Consider the following 13,873-nt stretch of genomic DNA (forward strand, 5'->3'; position numbering starts at 1 on the left):
GTATGAGTCCATACATTACAATTACAATATATACAACCAACAATTCCCATATAGAATACTCAGAAGTCTGTGAATCAATTCACTTGTGTGTGCAGGCGTAGTAGTTGTTACTGGATCACACACAATGTTCATAGTTATTGCAAGATCATAGATGTTGCACGATTCATTCAGTAGATACTTCCAGAATGTCTAGAATATTCTTCCATCAATAAAGTCCGCTACCAGGTGCCACTGAAGAGCAGAATGTTACAGTATCACTTCAGTGAGGATGGAGAGTATCAGAGTTCAGTCATGTTGCTCCTGCTACTGGTCTTGCAGGTCATGGGTCTTGGAGTAAAACAAATGTTTAACTAGTATCAGAACAGGCACATCTGCCCTCCAAGCTAAAATATGTGCAGTACTACCATCCTAGGTCAATATTTCTTAAGAGGAATACGCCCAGACAATTTGTACTACATCCTTTGGCCTCATATTGATTGTTGGATGATTATATCAGACATCAATATATCAGAGGGGGTGTTCTGACCTGCCAAAGCAGCACCATCAGTGTTCCCTTCCCAGTGAAAATTGGGGTTTGTATTATAATTTCTGGGATCCATATACTGATTACTTGTGGAGTTACCGATCCCACCTTTTATAGTATGTTTGTTCACCCATGGTGCAAGTGCAAGGCTGCAGTACTTTGGTCCTACCTGCATCTCCCAAGGCCACTTTAATCATTTGTCCCACCTGCATCTCCCAAGGCCACTTTACTTCACTGGTCCCCAGCTCAAGATAGAACTATCATTCTATGTTATTTTCCCTGACCCACTTCTGTATCACCACGCCCTTAGAATGTATTCCTTTGTCACCTTCAATGACCTGAGGAGTACCATATGTTGCCACCAGTTTGGTGAGTGCCTTGATGGTGTAAGGTTGATGTGCTTGTGGTACTTGATAGGTCTGCAGTAGTCCACCCACTGTATCAACACAGGCCAGATCATACCAGGCCCCTTCAGACCAAGGGAGAGGACTTGCCATACAGTCAATCTGCCATCTCTGCAAGGGGTTATGTCCTCTGCCAAGGTGGCCTATTGTCTCCAGTAGTGGTCTCTGTCACATTCTGGTGAAGGCTTCACAATCATAACCCACCTGGACAATACCTGACATTTGGATGGGCAGTCCCCATGCTTTTACTGCTGCATACATTGTCTTTTGCATGGCATGTCACAATTTCTTATGCAACCAGTCAGCAGTGTTCTCTGTTGGTGGATATTCCAGCCATCTGACAAGAGCCAGTGTGCCAGCTTCATCATTTCCAGGTGACTGCATGGGCTGATGGCCAGATACATGGTAGGTATATACTGTTTTATGCCTAACCATATTCTATTTATCAGTCCACATGCCTCAGTCCCAGACTGATTGGGCATGGATAGTCCTGTCCTGAGCAGCCTACTGTGCAATCCAAAGTGTGAGACCTCAGTATACTGCCCAGCTATCCATGCAGATGTTCAACACACTATCACCGGGCTCTTGGATCACAACCATCCACACTGCTCATAACTCAGCCTACTGGCTACTTTGTCCATTTCCGTCTCCAAACCAGACTTTGTCGGCTGAGGTATGGTACACAACCACACACCATTTACTTGGATTTCTTCTGCTGGACCCATCCTCTGGAACTGGATACCTTCCCACTTCTATGGGACTCTTCTCTCGTGCAGTGACAGACATCTCCTGGGGTGCATTGCTGTGGTATGTCACTGGGCCAAGTATTTTCTACAGTTTTTCCTTCAGTGGCAAAGAGGACAAACATCTTGCCCCAGATAGGTGGCCCATCATGCCACCATTTGGGCTTAGGACACCCCTGTGTTAGGGATATGGGCCAGATCTTTCACCCATTCCTGAACAGGCAGCATTGTTTTTACTACTGCCTTTGCTGTCTGTGTTACTGGTTCTACTGCCTAAAATGCAGAATATGTAGGCAATAACTGCTTCTCAATCATACTGTATGTCTCTTCAGCTCCATGCCACACTTGATACCAAGAAGCATCTGGGGTCCAAAAAGGACCCTGGCACATTCCCCAGCCAAATCCTTCCTGAGTCACATGCATGTCCTGTTCAGCAGGAACAGTGGGACCAAATAAATAAGCACAGGTGTTTTGTATAATGACTAACTTTTCTTGTTGAAAGCGTTCTGTTCTACTTGTCTCCATTCCCACAACTGGCCTTTCTTAGTTAATCAATATAGAGGTCTTAAGATCTGTGTGAGGTGGGATATGTAGGTTCTCCAATATGCCCAGGAATTCCTGTAATTTTTTTGCTGTGATTGGTTTGAATTTTATGAATATCAGGGGCAAGACCAATGATTAGCCAAATAAGTATCAAAAATTTTATGAATATCAGAGGCAAGACCAATGATTAGCCAAATAAGTATCAAAAATTTTACTGACGGTCTAGAGCCTTGGACTTCTTATGTGTTCATAACCCATTCTTTCTCCTAAAGGTAAGCTGACAATGATCCTACTCCTTTCTCCAGTGGTTCCAAAGAGGAAGAGGTTAACATAAAATTATTGGTATAATGATATAGTTTTACATCATTAGGTTTATCCTATTCCACCAAATCATATGCCACCAAATTGTGGCAGATGGAGATTGCACATACATACTTGTGGTAGGACCTGAAGGGCCCACTGCCTACCTTCCCAAGTAAAGACAAATCGTTCCTGCAATTCCTCAACAAATGAGATGCTAAAGAGCAGGCAGCTCTTGTGAGAGAGGCTGACACAGACAGGGCATTGCCAGGGCAAAGGAAGCTGCACCTGCACCCTTAAAAGAAATCTCAGGGAGGACATTGACTAGTGGCTGGGTACAAGGTAGGCAAACAGTGTGGGTGTCACCTGCACTCCCACTGTATGCTGTAACAGCTGAAGCTGTAGAAGCACTCACAAGACAGGGCACTAAGGCTTTGCCAACTTCAGAAGTGAGGGGCATGCACTCTCAAAAGTAGGCTGCAGCTCTGGCAGGGGTGTATGCACCACCTACCCTGGTCATGATCAGTGCCTCCACTCAGGCAGAGCCACTAAAAGGAAGAAGCTTCTGTGCAGAATGTGGTCTGTGGGAATTGTCTGGACCTGGCCAGAGGTCAGTGGCAGACTTGCCTGTGTAAGATGTGCCCAGGTGGAGGACCTGCAGGGGACAGTCAAAAGGCTGTACACTATCAGGGAGGCAGAGCTAGAGAGAGTCAACCAGATTCAAGCACACTCTCCACTGAATCAACAGTCCGGGGCTAAACAGCTCCAAACTCCCCCACTGGCATATCCAGATGTAGGGAGGCAGGGGTAGGAGAAACAAACAGCAATGAGAAATGGCAAATTGTCATGAGAAAGACTAACAAGGGGAAAAAGCCTGCCTCAAAGCCTGAAGTGCCTCTACAGAACTGCTTCACTGTCCTCTAGGCTGAGAAGGAAAAAGAAATGATATCAGGCAAGTTGCCCGAACTGAGTAAGGCAGCCAGACCAGCTCCCCATTGCATAACAACTACTGTGACTAAGAAAAAGTGACAGGTGATTCTCTTGTGAGGGATACAGAAGCACCCGTTTGTCACCCTGACCCGCTATTCAGAGAAGTCTGCTGCTTGCTAGGGGCCTGCATCAAGGATGTGATAGAGGCTGCCAGACCTTGTACTTCCCACAGACTACTGCCTGCTGCTGCTGTTTCACATAAGCACCACTGACACAGCTGTCAGCAACCTTAAGAATATCAAGAGGAACTACAAGCAGCTGAGAGCAGCAGTGAAGAACTTGGGAGCACAGGTAGTCATCAACCCTCTGGGTTGGAGGAATGGGGAGGGAAAGGACTGACAGAATTAAGAAGAAATCAACAAATGGCTAAGGGAGTGGTGTTGCAAAGGGCTTTGGTTACCTCATGTCATGGAACTAATTTTGAGAACTCTCGTCTTCTGGGGCAGGACAGGGTTCATCTGTCAGACAAGGGAAAGATCATCCTTGTCAGCAAGATTTCCAATCTAATCAAGAGGGCTTTAAATGAGAATTGCTGGGGGAGGGAATCCTTAAACCAACCCACTTTGAGGCTGACTGTTGGTAATGCCTTGGGCCTGGAGTAGGATCACCGCACCTAAGGTTCAGGACAAGGTAACTCCAATTGGTAAATCAGCCTCAATGAGAGCCCAACTCAAGTGCCTGTACACCAATGTGCAGAGCATGGGGAACAAGCAGGAGGAGTTGCAGGTGTGTGTGTGCCTACAGGGCTGTGATGTCATTGGCATCACTGAGGCATGGTGGGATGACTCTTATGACTGGAATGTAGGAATAGATGAGTATAAACTCCTTAGGAAAGACAGGTGGGGGAGAAGTGGAAGGCCCTCTACATCAGTGACTACGAGGATTCCATGGACCTCCAGCTGGGAATAGACAAGGAGCTGACAGAAAGCTCATGGGTTAGAGTTAAAGGGAAGGCAGAGGAAGTAGACACTGTAGTAGGGCATTGCTACAGGCTACCTTATAAGGAAGGCCAAGTGGATGAGGCTCTATAAACAGATAGAAGCAGCTTCACATTCACAAAACATGGTCCTCATGGGGGACTTCAACCACCCAGATATCTGTTGGAGGGACAACACAACAATGCTCCTGAAATCAAAGAGATTCCTGGAATGTTTTGCTATTTTCCTCTTCTGAGTAGCACCTTTCCTCATGGGTTCCTGTATTATGCTGGACCTTGTTCTCACCAGCCAGGAGAGGATGGTGAGTAATGTGAAGCTCAAGAGCAGCCTTGGATGTAGTGACCATAAAGTGATGGAGTTCAAAATCTTCAAGATATCAAAAAGGGTGTGCAGCAAGCTTGCTACTCTGGACTTCAGGGAAGCAGACTTAGAACTCTTCAGAGAACTGCTTGGTAAGGTGACATGGGATAAAGCCCTGGAGGGAAGAGGGGCCCAAGAAAGCTGGTTGGTATCCAAAGACTGTCTCCTCCAAGCCCAGAAACAGTGCATGCAGAGAAAAAGGAAGGCAGGCAAGAATGCTAGCAGACCTCTGTGAATCAACAAGGAGCTCCTGGACTTATTTAAGCTCAGAAAACTCAGAAAAATAGCTTCCACTATACAGAGTGGAAGCAGGAACAGGTTACCTGCGAGAACTACTAAGTTGTCTGAGCAGCCAGGGATCAGGTTAGGAAAGCTAAAACCCAGGGACATAAAGGCAAATGAGAGGAAATTCTACAGGTATATCAGTGACAAATAAGTCAGGGAGGATGTGGGCCCTCTGCAGAAGCAAACTGGAGATCTGGTCACAAGGGATACAGAGAAGCCTGAGGTGCTCAATGACACCTTTGCCTCAGTTTTCACAAGCAAGGGCTCTAGCCCCACCACCCAAGTTGCAGATAGCAATGGCAAGAACTTGGAGAAGGTACATGCTAGAAATGAAGATGAGGTTTGAGAACTTCTAAAGAACCTGAAGATGCACAAGTCCATGGGACTCAATGAGATTCATCCCCGGGCTCTGAGGGAACTGTCATATGAAGTTGCCAAGCCACTGTCTGTCATATTTGAAGGGTCATGACAGCCTAGTGAAGTTCCCACTGGCTGGGAAATGGGAAACAGAACCTCCATTTTTAAAAAAGAAAAATAGCCCAAAAATCCAGGGAACTACAGGCCAGTCAGTTCCATGTCTGTGTATGGCAAGGTCATGGAGCAGATCATCCTGAAGGCCACACTGAGGCAAATGGAAAATGAAGACAAGGTGTCTGGTGGTAACCAACGTAACTTCACCAAGGGTAAGTCATGCCTGAAAAATTTGGCAATCTCAAGCACAGATACTGGTTGGGTGGAGAATGACTTGAGAGCAGCCCTGAGGAGAACGATTTGGGAATGCTGATTGATGAGAGATTCAACATGAGCCAGCAATGTGTACTTGCAGCCCAGAAGGCCAACTGTATCCTGGGTTGCATCAAGAGAAGTGTGATCAGCAGGTCGAGTACAGTGATTCTGGCCATCTACTCCGCTCTTGTGAGACCCCACCTGGAGTATTATGTCCTGTTCTGGAGCCTCCAATACAAGAGGAGCATGAAGTTGTTGGAGCAAGTCCAGAGGAGGGCCACGAAGATGATCAGAGGGCTAGAGCACCTCCTCTACAAGGATAGGCTGAGAGAGCTGAGGCTTTTCAGGCTGGCAGCAAGATCCCAAGACACAGTGAGTGAGGATTCATTCAAATGCAGGAACAGTGGGCACAGAAATAAGGATAAGAAGCTGCTTGCCTTCAGAAGGCCTCAGGTATGCAGGGATCTCCAGAAAAATACCCTTTTGTCTCCACTGCCAACGCTTAAACAATGTTCCAGTCATTCACTGTATGCACCTGAGCTCCCCTGAGTTGGCTCTGAGGGGATTCCCACCAGGCGCTCAATCACTGTTTCAGTCTGAGACTTAACATCTCCAGTATGTTCCATCCCTTCATAGCATGAACCAATGACTGAGCAGGTTAAAAGGTTTAAATTAAACCTTTCCATTATGGTGATCCACTACACAACACTTGTACAATTGCCCATCACAACGTAGATCAACAGTGATGAAATGACTGGTTCATGGTTGAAGTCCGTGTTCCTTTGTGGGCCAGTACTCGACAGTTCTCCTGGAGGCACACAGTTGCTTGGATGAGGGAAGGTTCAGCTCATGTTCCCTCAGTCCCATATAGTCCATCACCAGGTATAACACAGATCTTACATTGACAGTGGAGCATCTTGATGCCACATTATTCCTCCCAGTGATCCTGTGGACACAAAGAGACTCATGGGGAGGAGCATAGATGTCTCAGAGGTACAAGAAAGAGGTAGGTCCACCCTCCATGGGAAGATACAGGCTGTATTCCTGTCCTGGGTCAACACTTCAGCTTGCACTGGGGCATGTCGCAGCCATCTGCACCACACCCTTTGGCCTGATATCTGAGGCTGCATGACTATATCAGGTAGGAAATGCAGGGGGGTGGGGGTGGGGAGGAGGTGTCCTGATCTGCCACAGGGACATCATTAAGGCGCCCTTAGCAATGAAAACCAGAGTGTTGACCACAGTGTCTGAAGGCCATGTACCTATTACCAGGTGGACAACCAGTCTCCAGTAATCTCACTCAAGGTGCAAGTAGGCCATACTACTTCGGACCTACTTGCACCTTCCAAGGCCATACTATTTAATGGGTACCTAGTTCTAGGTGTTCAAGGGCAGGTAGCAGAAGATTATTTTCAGTGCTAGTTTGAGGTCTCACCTGATTATCGGTGCCCATAATTTGGATCCTAAGTGGGGAGGCCCATGTTGTCTGTAGTGTCTTCAGAGCACTGGGTCTGCCATCTCTAGGACTTTCATTCAGGTTCCGCAGGATTTCGTAGAGTCTCTTCGTCCACCCCCACAGGGACTGAGAGTTTATCTTCAGGGCAGCCTTAAGAATACCATTATAGCATTCAATAAGGCCTGCCCCTGTCGGATTACATGGCAGGTGGAACTGCCACTCAATGTTGTGTTCTTCTTCCCAGAGTTGTGCCACTGTGCCAGTGAAATGAGTCCCCTGGTTGCTCTTGATAACTTGAGGTGTCCCATAGGCAGCCATCTACTTGGTGAGTATAACCAGGTATATGCCTGGTTCACTCTTGGCACTGGATAGGCCTGCCTTAGCCCACTTGCTGTGTTGATGCATGTCAGGGCACATCTCTCCCCCTCAGATCAAGAGCGGGACCCAATGTAAGTGAACTTGCTGTCACTGGAGATGCCTGTGTCTTCTAGCAAGATGGGCTATTGATTTGGACAATGGTCTTGGTCTCATCTTGGAGCAAGCATTGCAGTCACAGCATGCCAGGACAGTATCAGATAGTTGTATCAGCAGCCCCCATGCTTTAGCAGCTGTCCACATTGTCTTTTGTCTGGCATACTGCAGCTTCTGCTGTAACCAGCAGGTGATGTTCTCAAAGGGCAAATCTTCAATCTATCAGACTCAAGCCAGTGTATTGGCTTCATCATTTGCCAGTGACTGTAGAGGTTGGTGGCCACAAATGTGGTAGACATGTACAGTCCTCTGTTGAACCACATTTCGTATGTCTAAACACGTATGTCTGCCCCAGGTTGGTCAGGCATGAATAGTCCATTCCTGGGAATGAAGAATATTTTTGCCAAGTTTAGGACACAATGGTAGGTTTCTATCTCCCTGTGTTCATGTGTTCATCAGGGAGGCAATACTGGGTATGGTTGCATGGATGGGCAGCGTGACCTTATTTAATTCTCTGTAATCCACTGTCATTCTCCACGCACCGTGTGACTTCCATATTGGCCATATGAGGGAATTGTACAGGCTATGTGCAGGTCTTATGATTCCCACCTTTCTAGTTCCTGCACCATTCTGGAGATTACCTCTTGCCCCACTGAGAGTCTATACTTAGTACTAGTATTAGTAATTTGGCATGGGCCTGGCAGGTGAGTAGGCTTAGGTTTCACATGGCCTCTTAATATAACCTGCACTGCCCAGATACCAATACATCTCTCTCTCAGTCTGAACTCTCCTATGGTCATCTAGAGAGTCAGACCCCACAGTATATCTATGCCCAATATATACTCTGGGACTAGGGCAATAGACGCTTTATATTCCCAGGGTGGGAGACGTCCAACCCCCAACTTCAACCATGTCAGGGTTACAGGGATGGCCTGTCCTCAGCACCCAACTATCATCACCCTATTTCCATGAATTTATTTGGATCACCATAAATAATCATGGTTTCTGTGACTGTGTCTACTAATGTCATCACTCACTGTATGTTCTTCTGGGACAAAAAAAACAAAAACAAAAAACCAAAACCAAAACAAACAAAAAAAACTAGTTAATTCAACCTCAGGCCTCCAGTCCCATCTACTGGCCCTAGGTGCAGGACTTCTCACATCTGCTATCACACAAGTAACTGTGCAATCACCCATTTTTTCTCCTCAGGTGGCTCAGGTCACTTGAGTGGGCTTTTTCCTTTTGTTGGGAATTACAAAATCTTCCAAGTTCCATGTTCACATTGGTACTTGTTCAATTATTTATACTCCTGCATTTTTGGGGGAGTCTTGAAACTTCTAATTTTCCTCTAGCTGCCTACATAGCTAGAGGAAGACATGATTGGGCTGGCAATCAACCTTTGCAAATTGAACGACAGCCCAGATTAAATCATTAAGTATCTGTTAACAGGATAACCATATGGGTCCTGATTGAGAAGTCTGTGGGGTGGATCTCCTAGTTTTAGAGAGGACCTCCACACCTTCCAATGTCTGGATATTGCACATGGTCCATAGGTGCTCTGTTTCTCTAGATCAGCCACCAACTTGTTGGATGATAGCCTCTGAGGCTTCTAAAGAGTTTAGTATGGACACTAGCGTACCATACTGGTGGGGAGGCACCTGTTGTAAGATGAGGTCTCTCATTTCTGCTGGGAACTTCACCAGGTCCAAATTCTCAAAAATATCATAGTTAATCTCCCCCTTCATTCCCAGTTTTCTTATGTAATTTCGAAGTTCCTTCATCAAAGTACATTGATAAGTATTTACTGGGACATCATTTTTACTTGGCCACGTGATTCTACATGCTGCCATTATCCATTGAATTAGAGAATTATTTTTCTGATTATGCATTATAGCCACGTATATTCTTTGTCTGGGGGCCGGATGTGTGGTGATAGACACAAGTTTCAAAATCACCTGTTCATTAATAACCACACTTTTGGCCCACATGTCCCATAATCTTAAGAGTCAAGCTGGTATGCTCTCTCACAGTTTTTATTTAAACAGTTTTAATAAATCCACGAGTTCAGCAGCCATGTACAAGCATGTTGTCACATGTAATGTATTGCAGGCAGGGGGTCACTCCTTGAGTGGTAACCCTGCTGGTCTATCTTGGACTTTTAGCTTTTTGAGTTATTATTGGTCATATTTCTAGAGGATTTGAGGTTCCTAGATCCTCTAGTTGGACTCTAGTCTGCTTGATTTTCCTTTTAGTTTTAGATTCAATCAGAATCCAAGGATCCTGTCTACCTAAGTCATTTTTCCCTTCTGATGATGCAGTTCTTAATTTTAGAGGGGAAATGCCATTTAGTGACAAGGCAGTTTGACCCATCAGAAATGTAATTTAATTTTTCAGTTTTCTGATACAGGTTTTTTAAAAGCTCATTTTCATCTTTCAATCCTTCCTCAGGGAAATGATAGACATTAATTGTTGGTTGTAGCAGCCATACTACAGCGGATGCCACTGCTACTCTTTCTTCTGTTATCAGGAAAGTTTGTTCTATTTTATAGAAAAAAAATCTGCCATCTTAAAAGGGGATTTAATAACGGGACCATTGTCCCTTATAGGTTCCCTGTCTTCAACAGTTTGAGAAGCACTCAGCCATAGGGAACACAAGAATCCCAGGGTTTCCCTCAGAATTTCCTTCTTCAGGGTATTAGGGATCCTCATGACCAGCCAACACATTATCTTTTTAAGATAAACCATCCTAAGTATGTGCACTGCTGTCATGCCTGCCTGGCTCACCTACTGTAACACAGTGGTAAGAACAGCAATGACCGCAGAGCAGTAGCAAGTGAGGATTCACTCAAACAAAACAGCAGTAAGCACAGAAATAAGGGAAAGAAGTTGCTTACCTTCAGAAGGCCTCAGATATACAGAGATCTCAAGAGAAATACCTTTGCTTGCACTGCCAACCCTTAAATGAGGTCTAGGGAGGGGTGCATTCCACATACCTTAGCTCCCCTGGGTTGGCCCTGCCTTCCTACCAGGTGCTCAATCACTGTTTCAGATTGTGACTTAGCATTTCCACTATGGTAAGAAATTACACAAAGAAATTTCTATGAGATTTCACCTGGGTCTTGCATCCCCAGTGTATGTCTAAACGTAAAACATGAAGAGGCGTAATTGCCACTTATGTTTTCTAATATTCTGCTGAGAGACCATAAAGCAAGAACTATCAGCAAAGCATACAAATTCTCTGTCATTACTAATGCCAGTAAAAATGCCTTTTTTTTTTTTTTAATGACTTTGCTAGAATCAAAGTGAAGTTTTGACTGTTCAGTAGCTGTGAACAGCTAGCATCCAAACTGACTCCGTGCTCAGAGAACTGATACAAATCTAGGTAAGCCATGTTACTTGTAAACTCCTTTCATCTCCAGTCTATGTTCTTCTGCTGTTTCAGTATTTTGGTCACTGATAGAAATTCAAGGGTTGAAAAAAGAACACCTGCATAAACTTACTTCTATTGGACTGGCTGTGAAAAGCTGATGTCAGACTCTTATCTCCATGGTGCATTCAATGGGCTTTCAGCGCACTGTGCAGTAAGTGAGCTCTGGGCTTTGTGATCATATTCTTTATGCCTTGAATTATAAGGCAGCCTGCAGGGGAATAGAGAGTCAGAAATAAGGAGAGGTGGACTGAATAGTGTGCGTGAGGCTGAAAAATATAAATCAGATCAGCATGGCCAAAGCATTGTCACAGAGCCAACATAAAGCTAGGTAGAAGCAGGATGCGTGAGCACTTGGGTATTCCAAATGTAGTGTGTGGCAAGCTAGACATGACCAAGCAATAAGCCCCTGCAACCATATCCTGGGCTGCATCAAAAGAAGTGTGGCAGCAGGTCAAGGGAGGCAATCCTTCCCCTCTACTCTGTGCTGGTGAGGCATCACCAAGAGTACAGCATCCAGATGTGGAGTCCTCAGTACTGGAAAGATATAGACCAGTTGGAATGCATCCAGAGGAGGGCCACAAAAATGATCCCAGGGATGAAACACCTCTCCTACAAGGACAGGCTGAGAGAGCTGGGGCTGGAGAAGAGAAGGCTCTAATATGATCTAATAGTGGTCTTTCAGTATCTAAAGAGGAGAAAGAAGGGGACAGACTCTTTAACAGGGTCTATGATAACAGGACACAGGGAAATGGTTTCAAGCTAAAAGACGAGAGATTTAGGTTGGATATTAGTAAAATGTCTTTTCCATCGAGGGTGGTGAGGAACTAAAACAAGTTGCCCAGAGATGTGGTGGAATCCCTCTCCAGGGGTAACATAAGGCCAGGCTGGACCAGGCTCTGAGCAGCCTGATCTAGCTGTGCATTTCCCCGTTCATTGTTGGGGAGCTGGACTAGATGACATATAAAGGCCCCTTCCAACACTAAGGATTCTGCGATTCCACGGCTCTTATGCACAGGTCAAAAAGTTTTTCAGTATTTGTATGATCCAAATGGTAGATATTGCTGTTATGAGGGTAATACAGCAGAATGTTCTGTCGTGGTTCAAACCAGTGGGTGACTAACCCCCACAGTTACTCTCTCTCCTTTCTTCCCCATCTTCTAAAAAAGCCTGAATCAACATTGTAATAAAAGGGTTTTTTTTTTTTTTGACACATTTATGGGCATGCACCTGGTGCTTAAACAGTGTTTTGCGAGCCTCTTCCCAGGAAAGCGCTGCTGCCTTCCTGGTGCCCTGGTTTCAGTTGATTAATACAGTGTTAATAGCCCACTGACAGTTTGGCTGTTGCTGAGTGGCAGGCACATGCCAGGGAGCCTCTTCCCAGGAAAGAGCCACTGACTTCAAACAGTGGAGAAAGGGTGGGCCTCATTGCAAGTCATGCTGGGCTGCATGTGGCCGCAGGCTGCATATTGGACATGCCTGGACTAGGGTTTTGCATTGAAGAGGGAAATATCTCCAAATACTCAGAAGCTCTCCATATGGATAGTTAGAGAATTTGGAGATGGCAACTGTCCATAAAAGTGTCAAGATGTGTCCTAACTTTCAGGTCTGAAGAGCTCCTAAGCTGGGGAGCTTCTGATTCATTATACAAGAGAAATGGTTGTTACAGACTTCAGTCTCTTGCTCCTTTGTGTCTCTCACATAATATTTGTTAGCAAAAAATACAGTCTGTGTATTAGGATACAGTGTAGCAATGTACTTTCTGGCCTATTGATAAAAGTATACACAGTTGTTGTTCCTGTTGAATATTAACACATTTATAAGAGATACCTTTAAATAGTTTAGGCTTTTTTTTTTTTTTTAATGTTTCCTCTACACAGATGTATAATAACAGATGGAACATTTTAACTGGATCTTCTATGGGCCTATGTTCAAATATATGAGCAGAGCATCTGGTTCAGATTTCCTTCATGTCCCGTCTGGGTCACTCTTCTTATGTTTGTGTCTTACCCCACCCCTTCCCTGACATCCAAGAGTCCTATTCTGTTTCTGTGGAGCAAACATGGAGCTTCTGCTTTGAACTTAAATGAAGCCAAAAACTGGGTTATCAGTTTTCTATCCTACTCCTACAGCTTGTTTCACCAAATTGATGACAAAGCAATAAGGAAATCTACATCTGTGCTTTGTCCCTAGTACAAAAGAATGTTCCCTCCCTTCTCAAACTTGGTCAAGAAAACTATTTCAGGAATAGGTGTGAATTATATATGGCTGTATCCCGACCATCTGACAGTCTTATATCTTCCCAGAATGCATAGTACTAACTATCCCAGCACAGCTCTTGGGCTAATCTGAGTCATATGATAACCTCCTCATTGTGCACTGGACAATTAAATTACAAACGTATACTTGGTATCCTCACACACTCTTTTGTGTCTCCAAAGCTGTGTGAAGCGTGTAGTCTTGGAAGCTTCACTTTCTTCCCAACTGGCTGTTGCAAAATGGGAGCTAAGTTTCAGAGTATATTGTTGCCTTTGTCCTTTGAAGAGCCTCTTGACCTGATCTTGCTTTCCCTATGTTCTGCACTTAAACTGCTCTGTTCATTTCAAATGAATTTCTTCTGGCTGGTGTTGATGTACGTGCAGGCAGGTTTTAAGGCAGACACCTTGGAGAGTGTGACCCTAACAAACTGTACTTTGCAAATCAA

At 45.0% G+C, this 13,873-nt stretch overlaps 1 long non-coding RNA gene across 1 annotated transcript in view; it reads left to right on the forward strand.

Moving 5' to 3' along the window:
* Window positions 1–10,770: 10,770 nt before the first annotated feature.
* Window positions 10,771–13,873, forward strand: part of LOC101748699 — a 28,849-nt gene continuing 25,746 nt past the window's right edge. The window contains exon 1 of the long non-coding RNA XR_005845117.1: window positions 10,771–11,124. This is a non-coding gene — a long non-coding RNA (uncharacterized LOC101748699). The remainder of the gene's footprint in view (window positions 11,125–13,873) is intronic.

Source organism: Gallus gallus, chromosome 1 (assembly GCF_016699485.2).
Source record: "Gallus gallus isolate bGalGal1 chromosome 1, bGalGal1.mat.broiler.GRCg7b, whole genome shotgun sequence".
NCBI classification, from domain to species: Eukaryota; Metazoa; Chordata; class Aves; order Galliformes; family Phasianidae; genus Gallus; species Gallus gallus.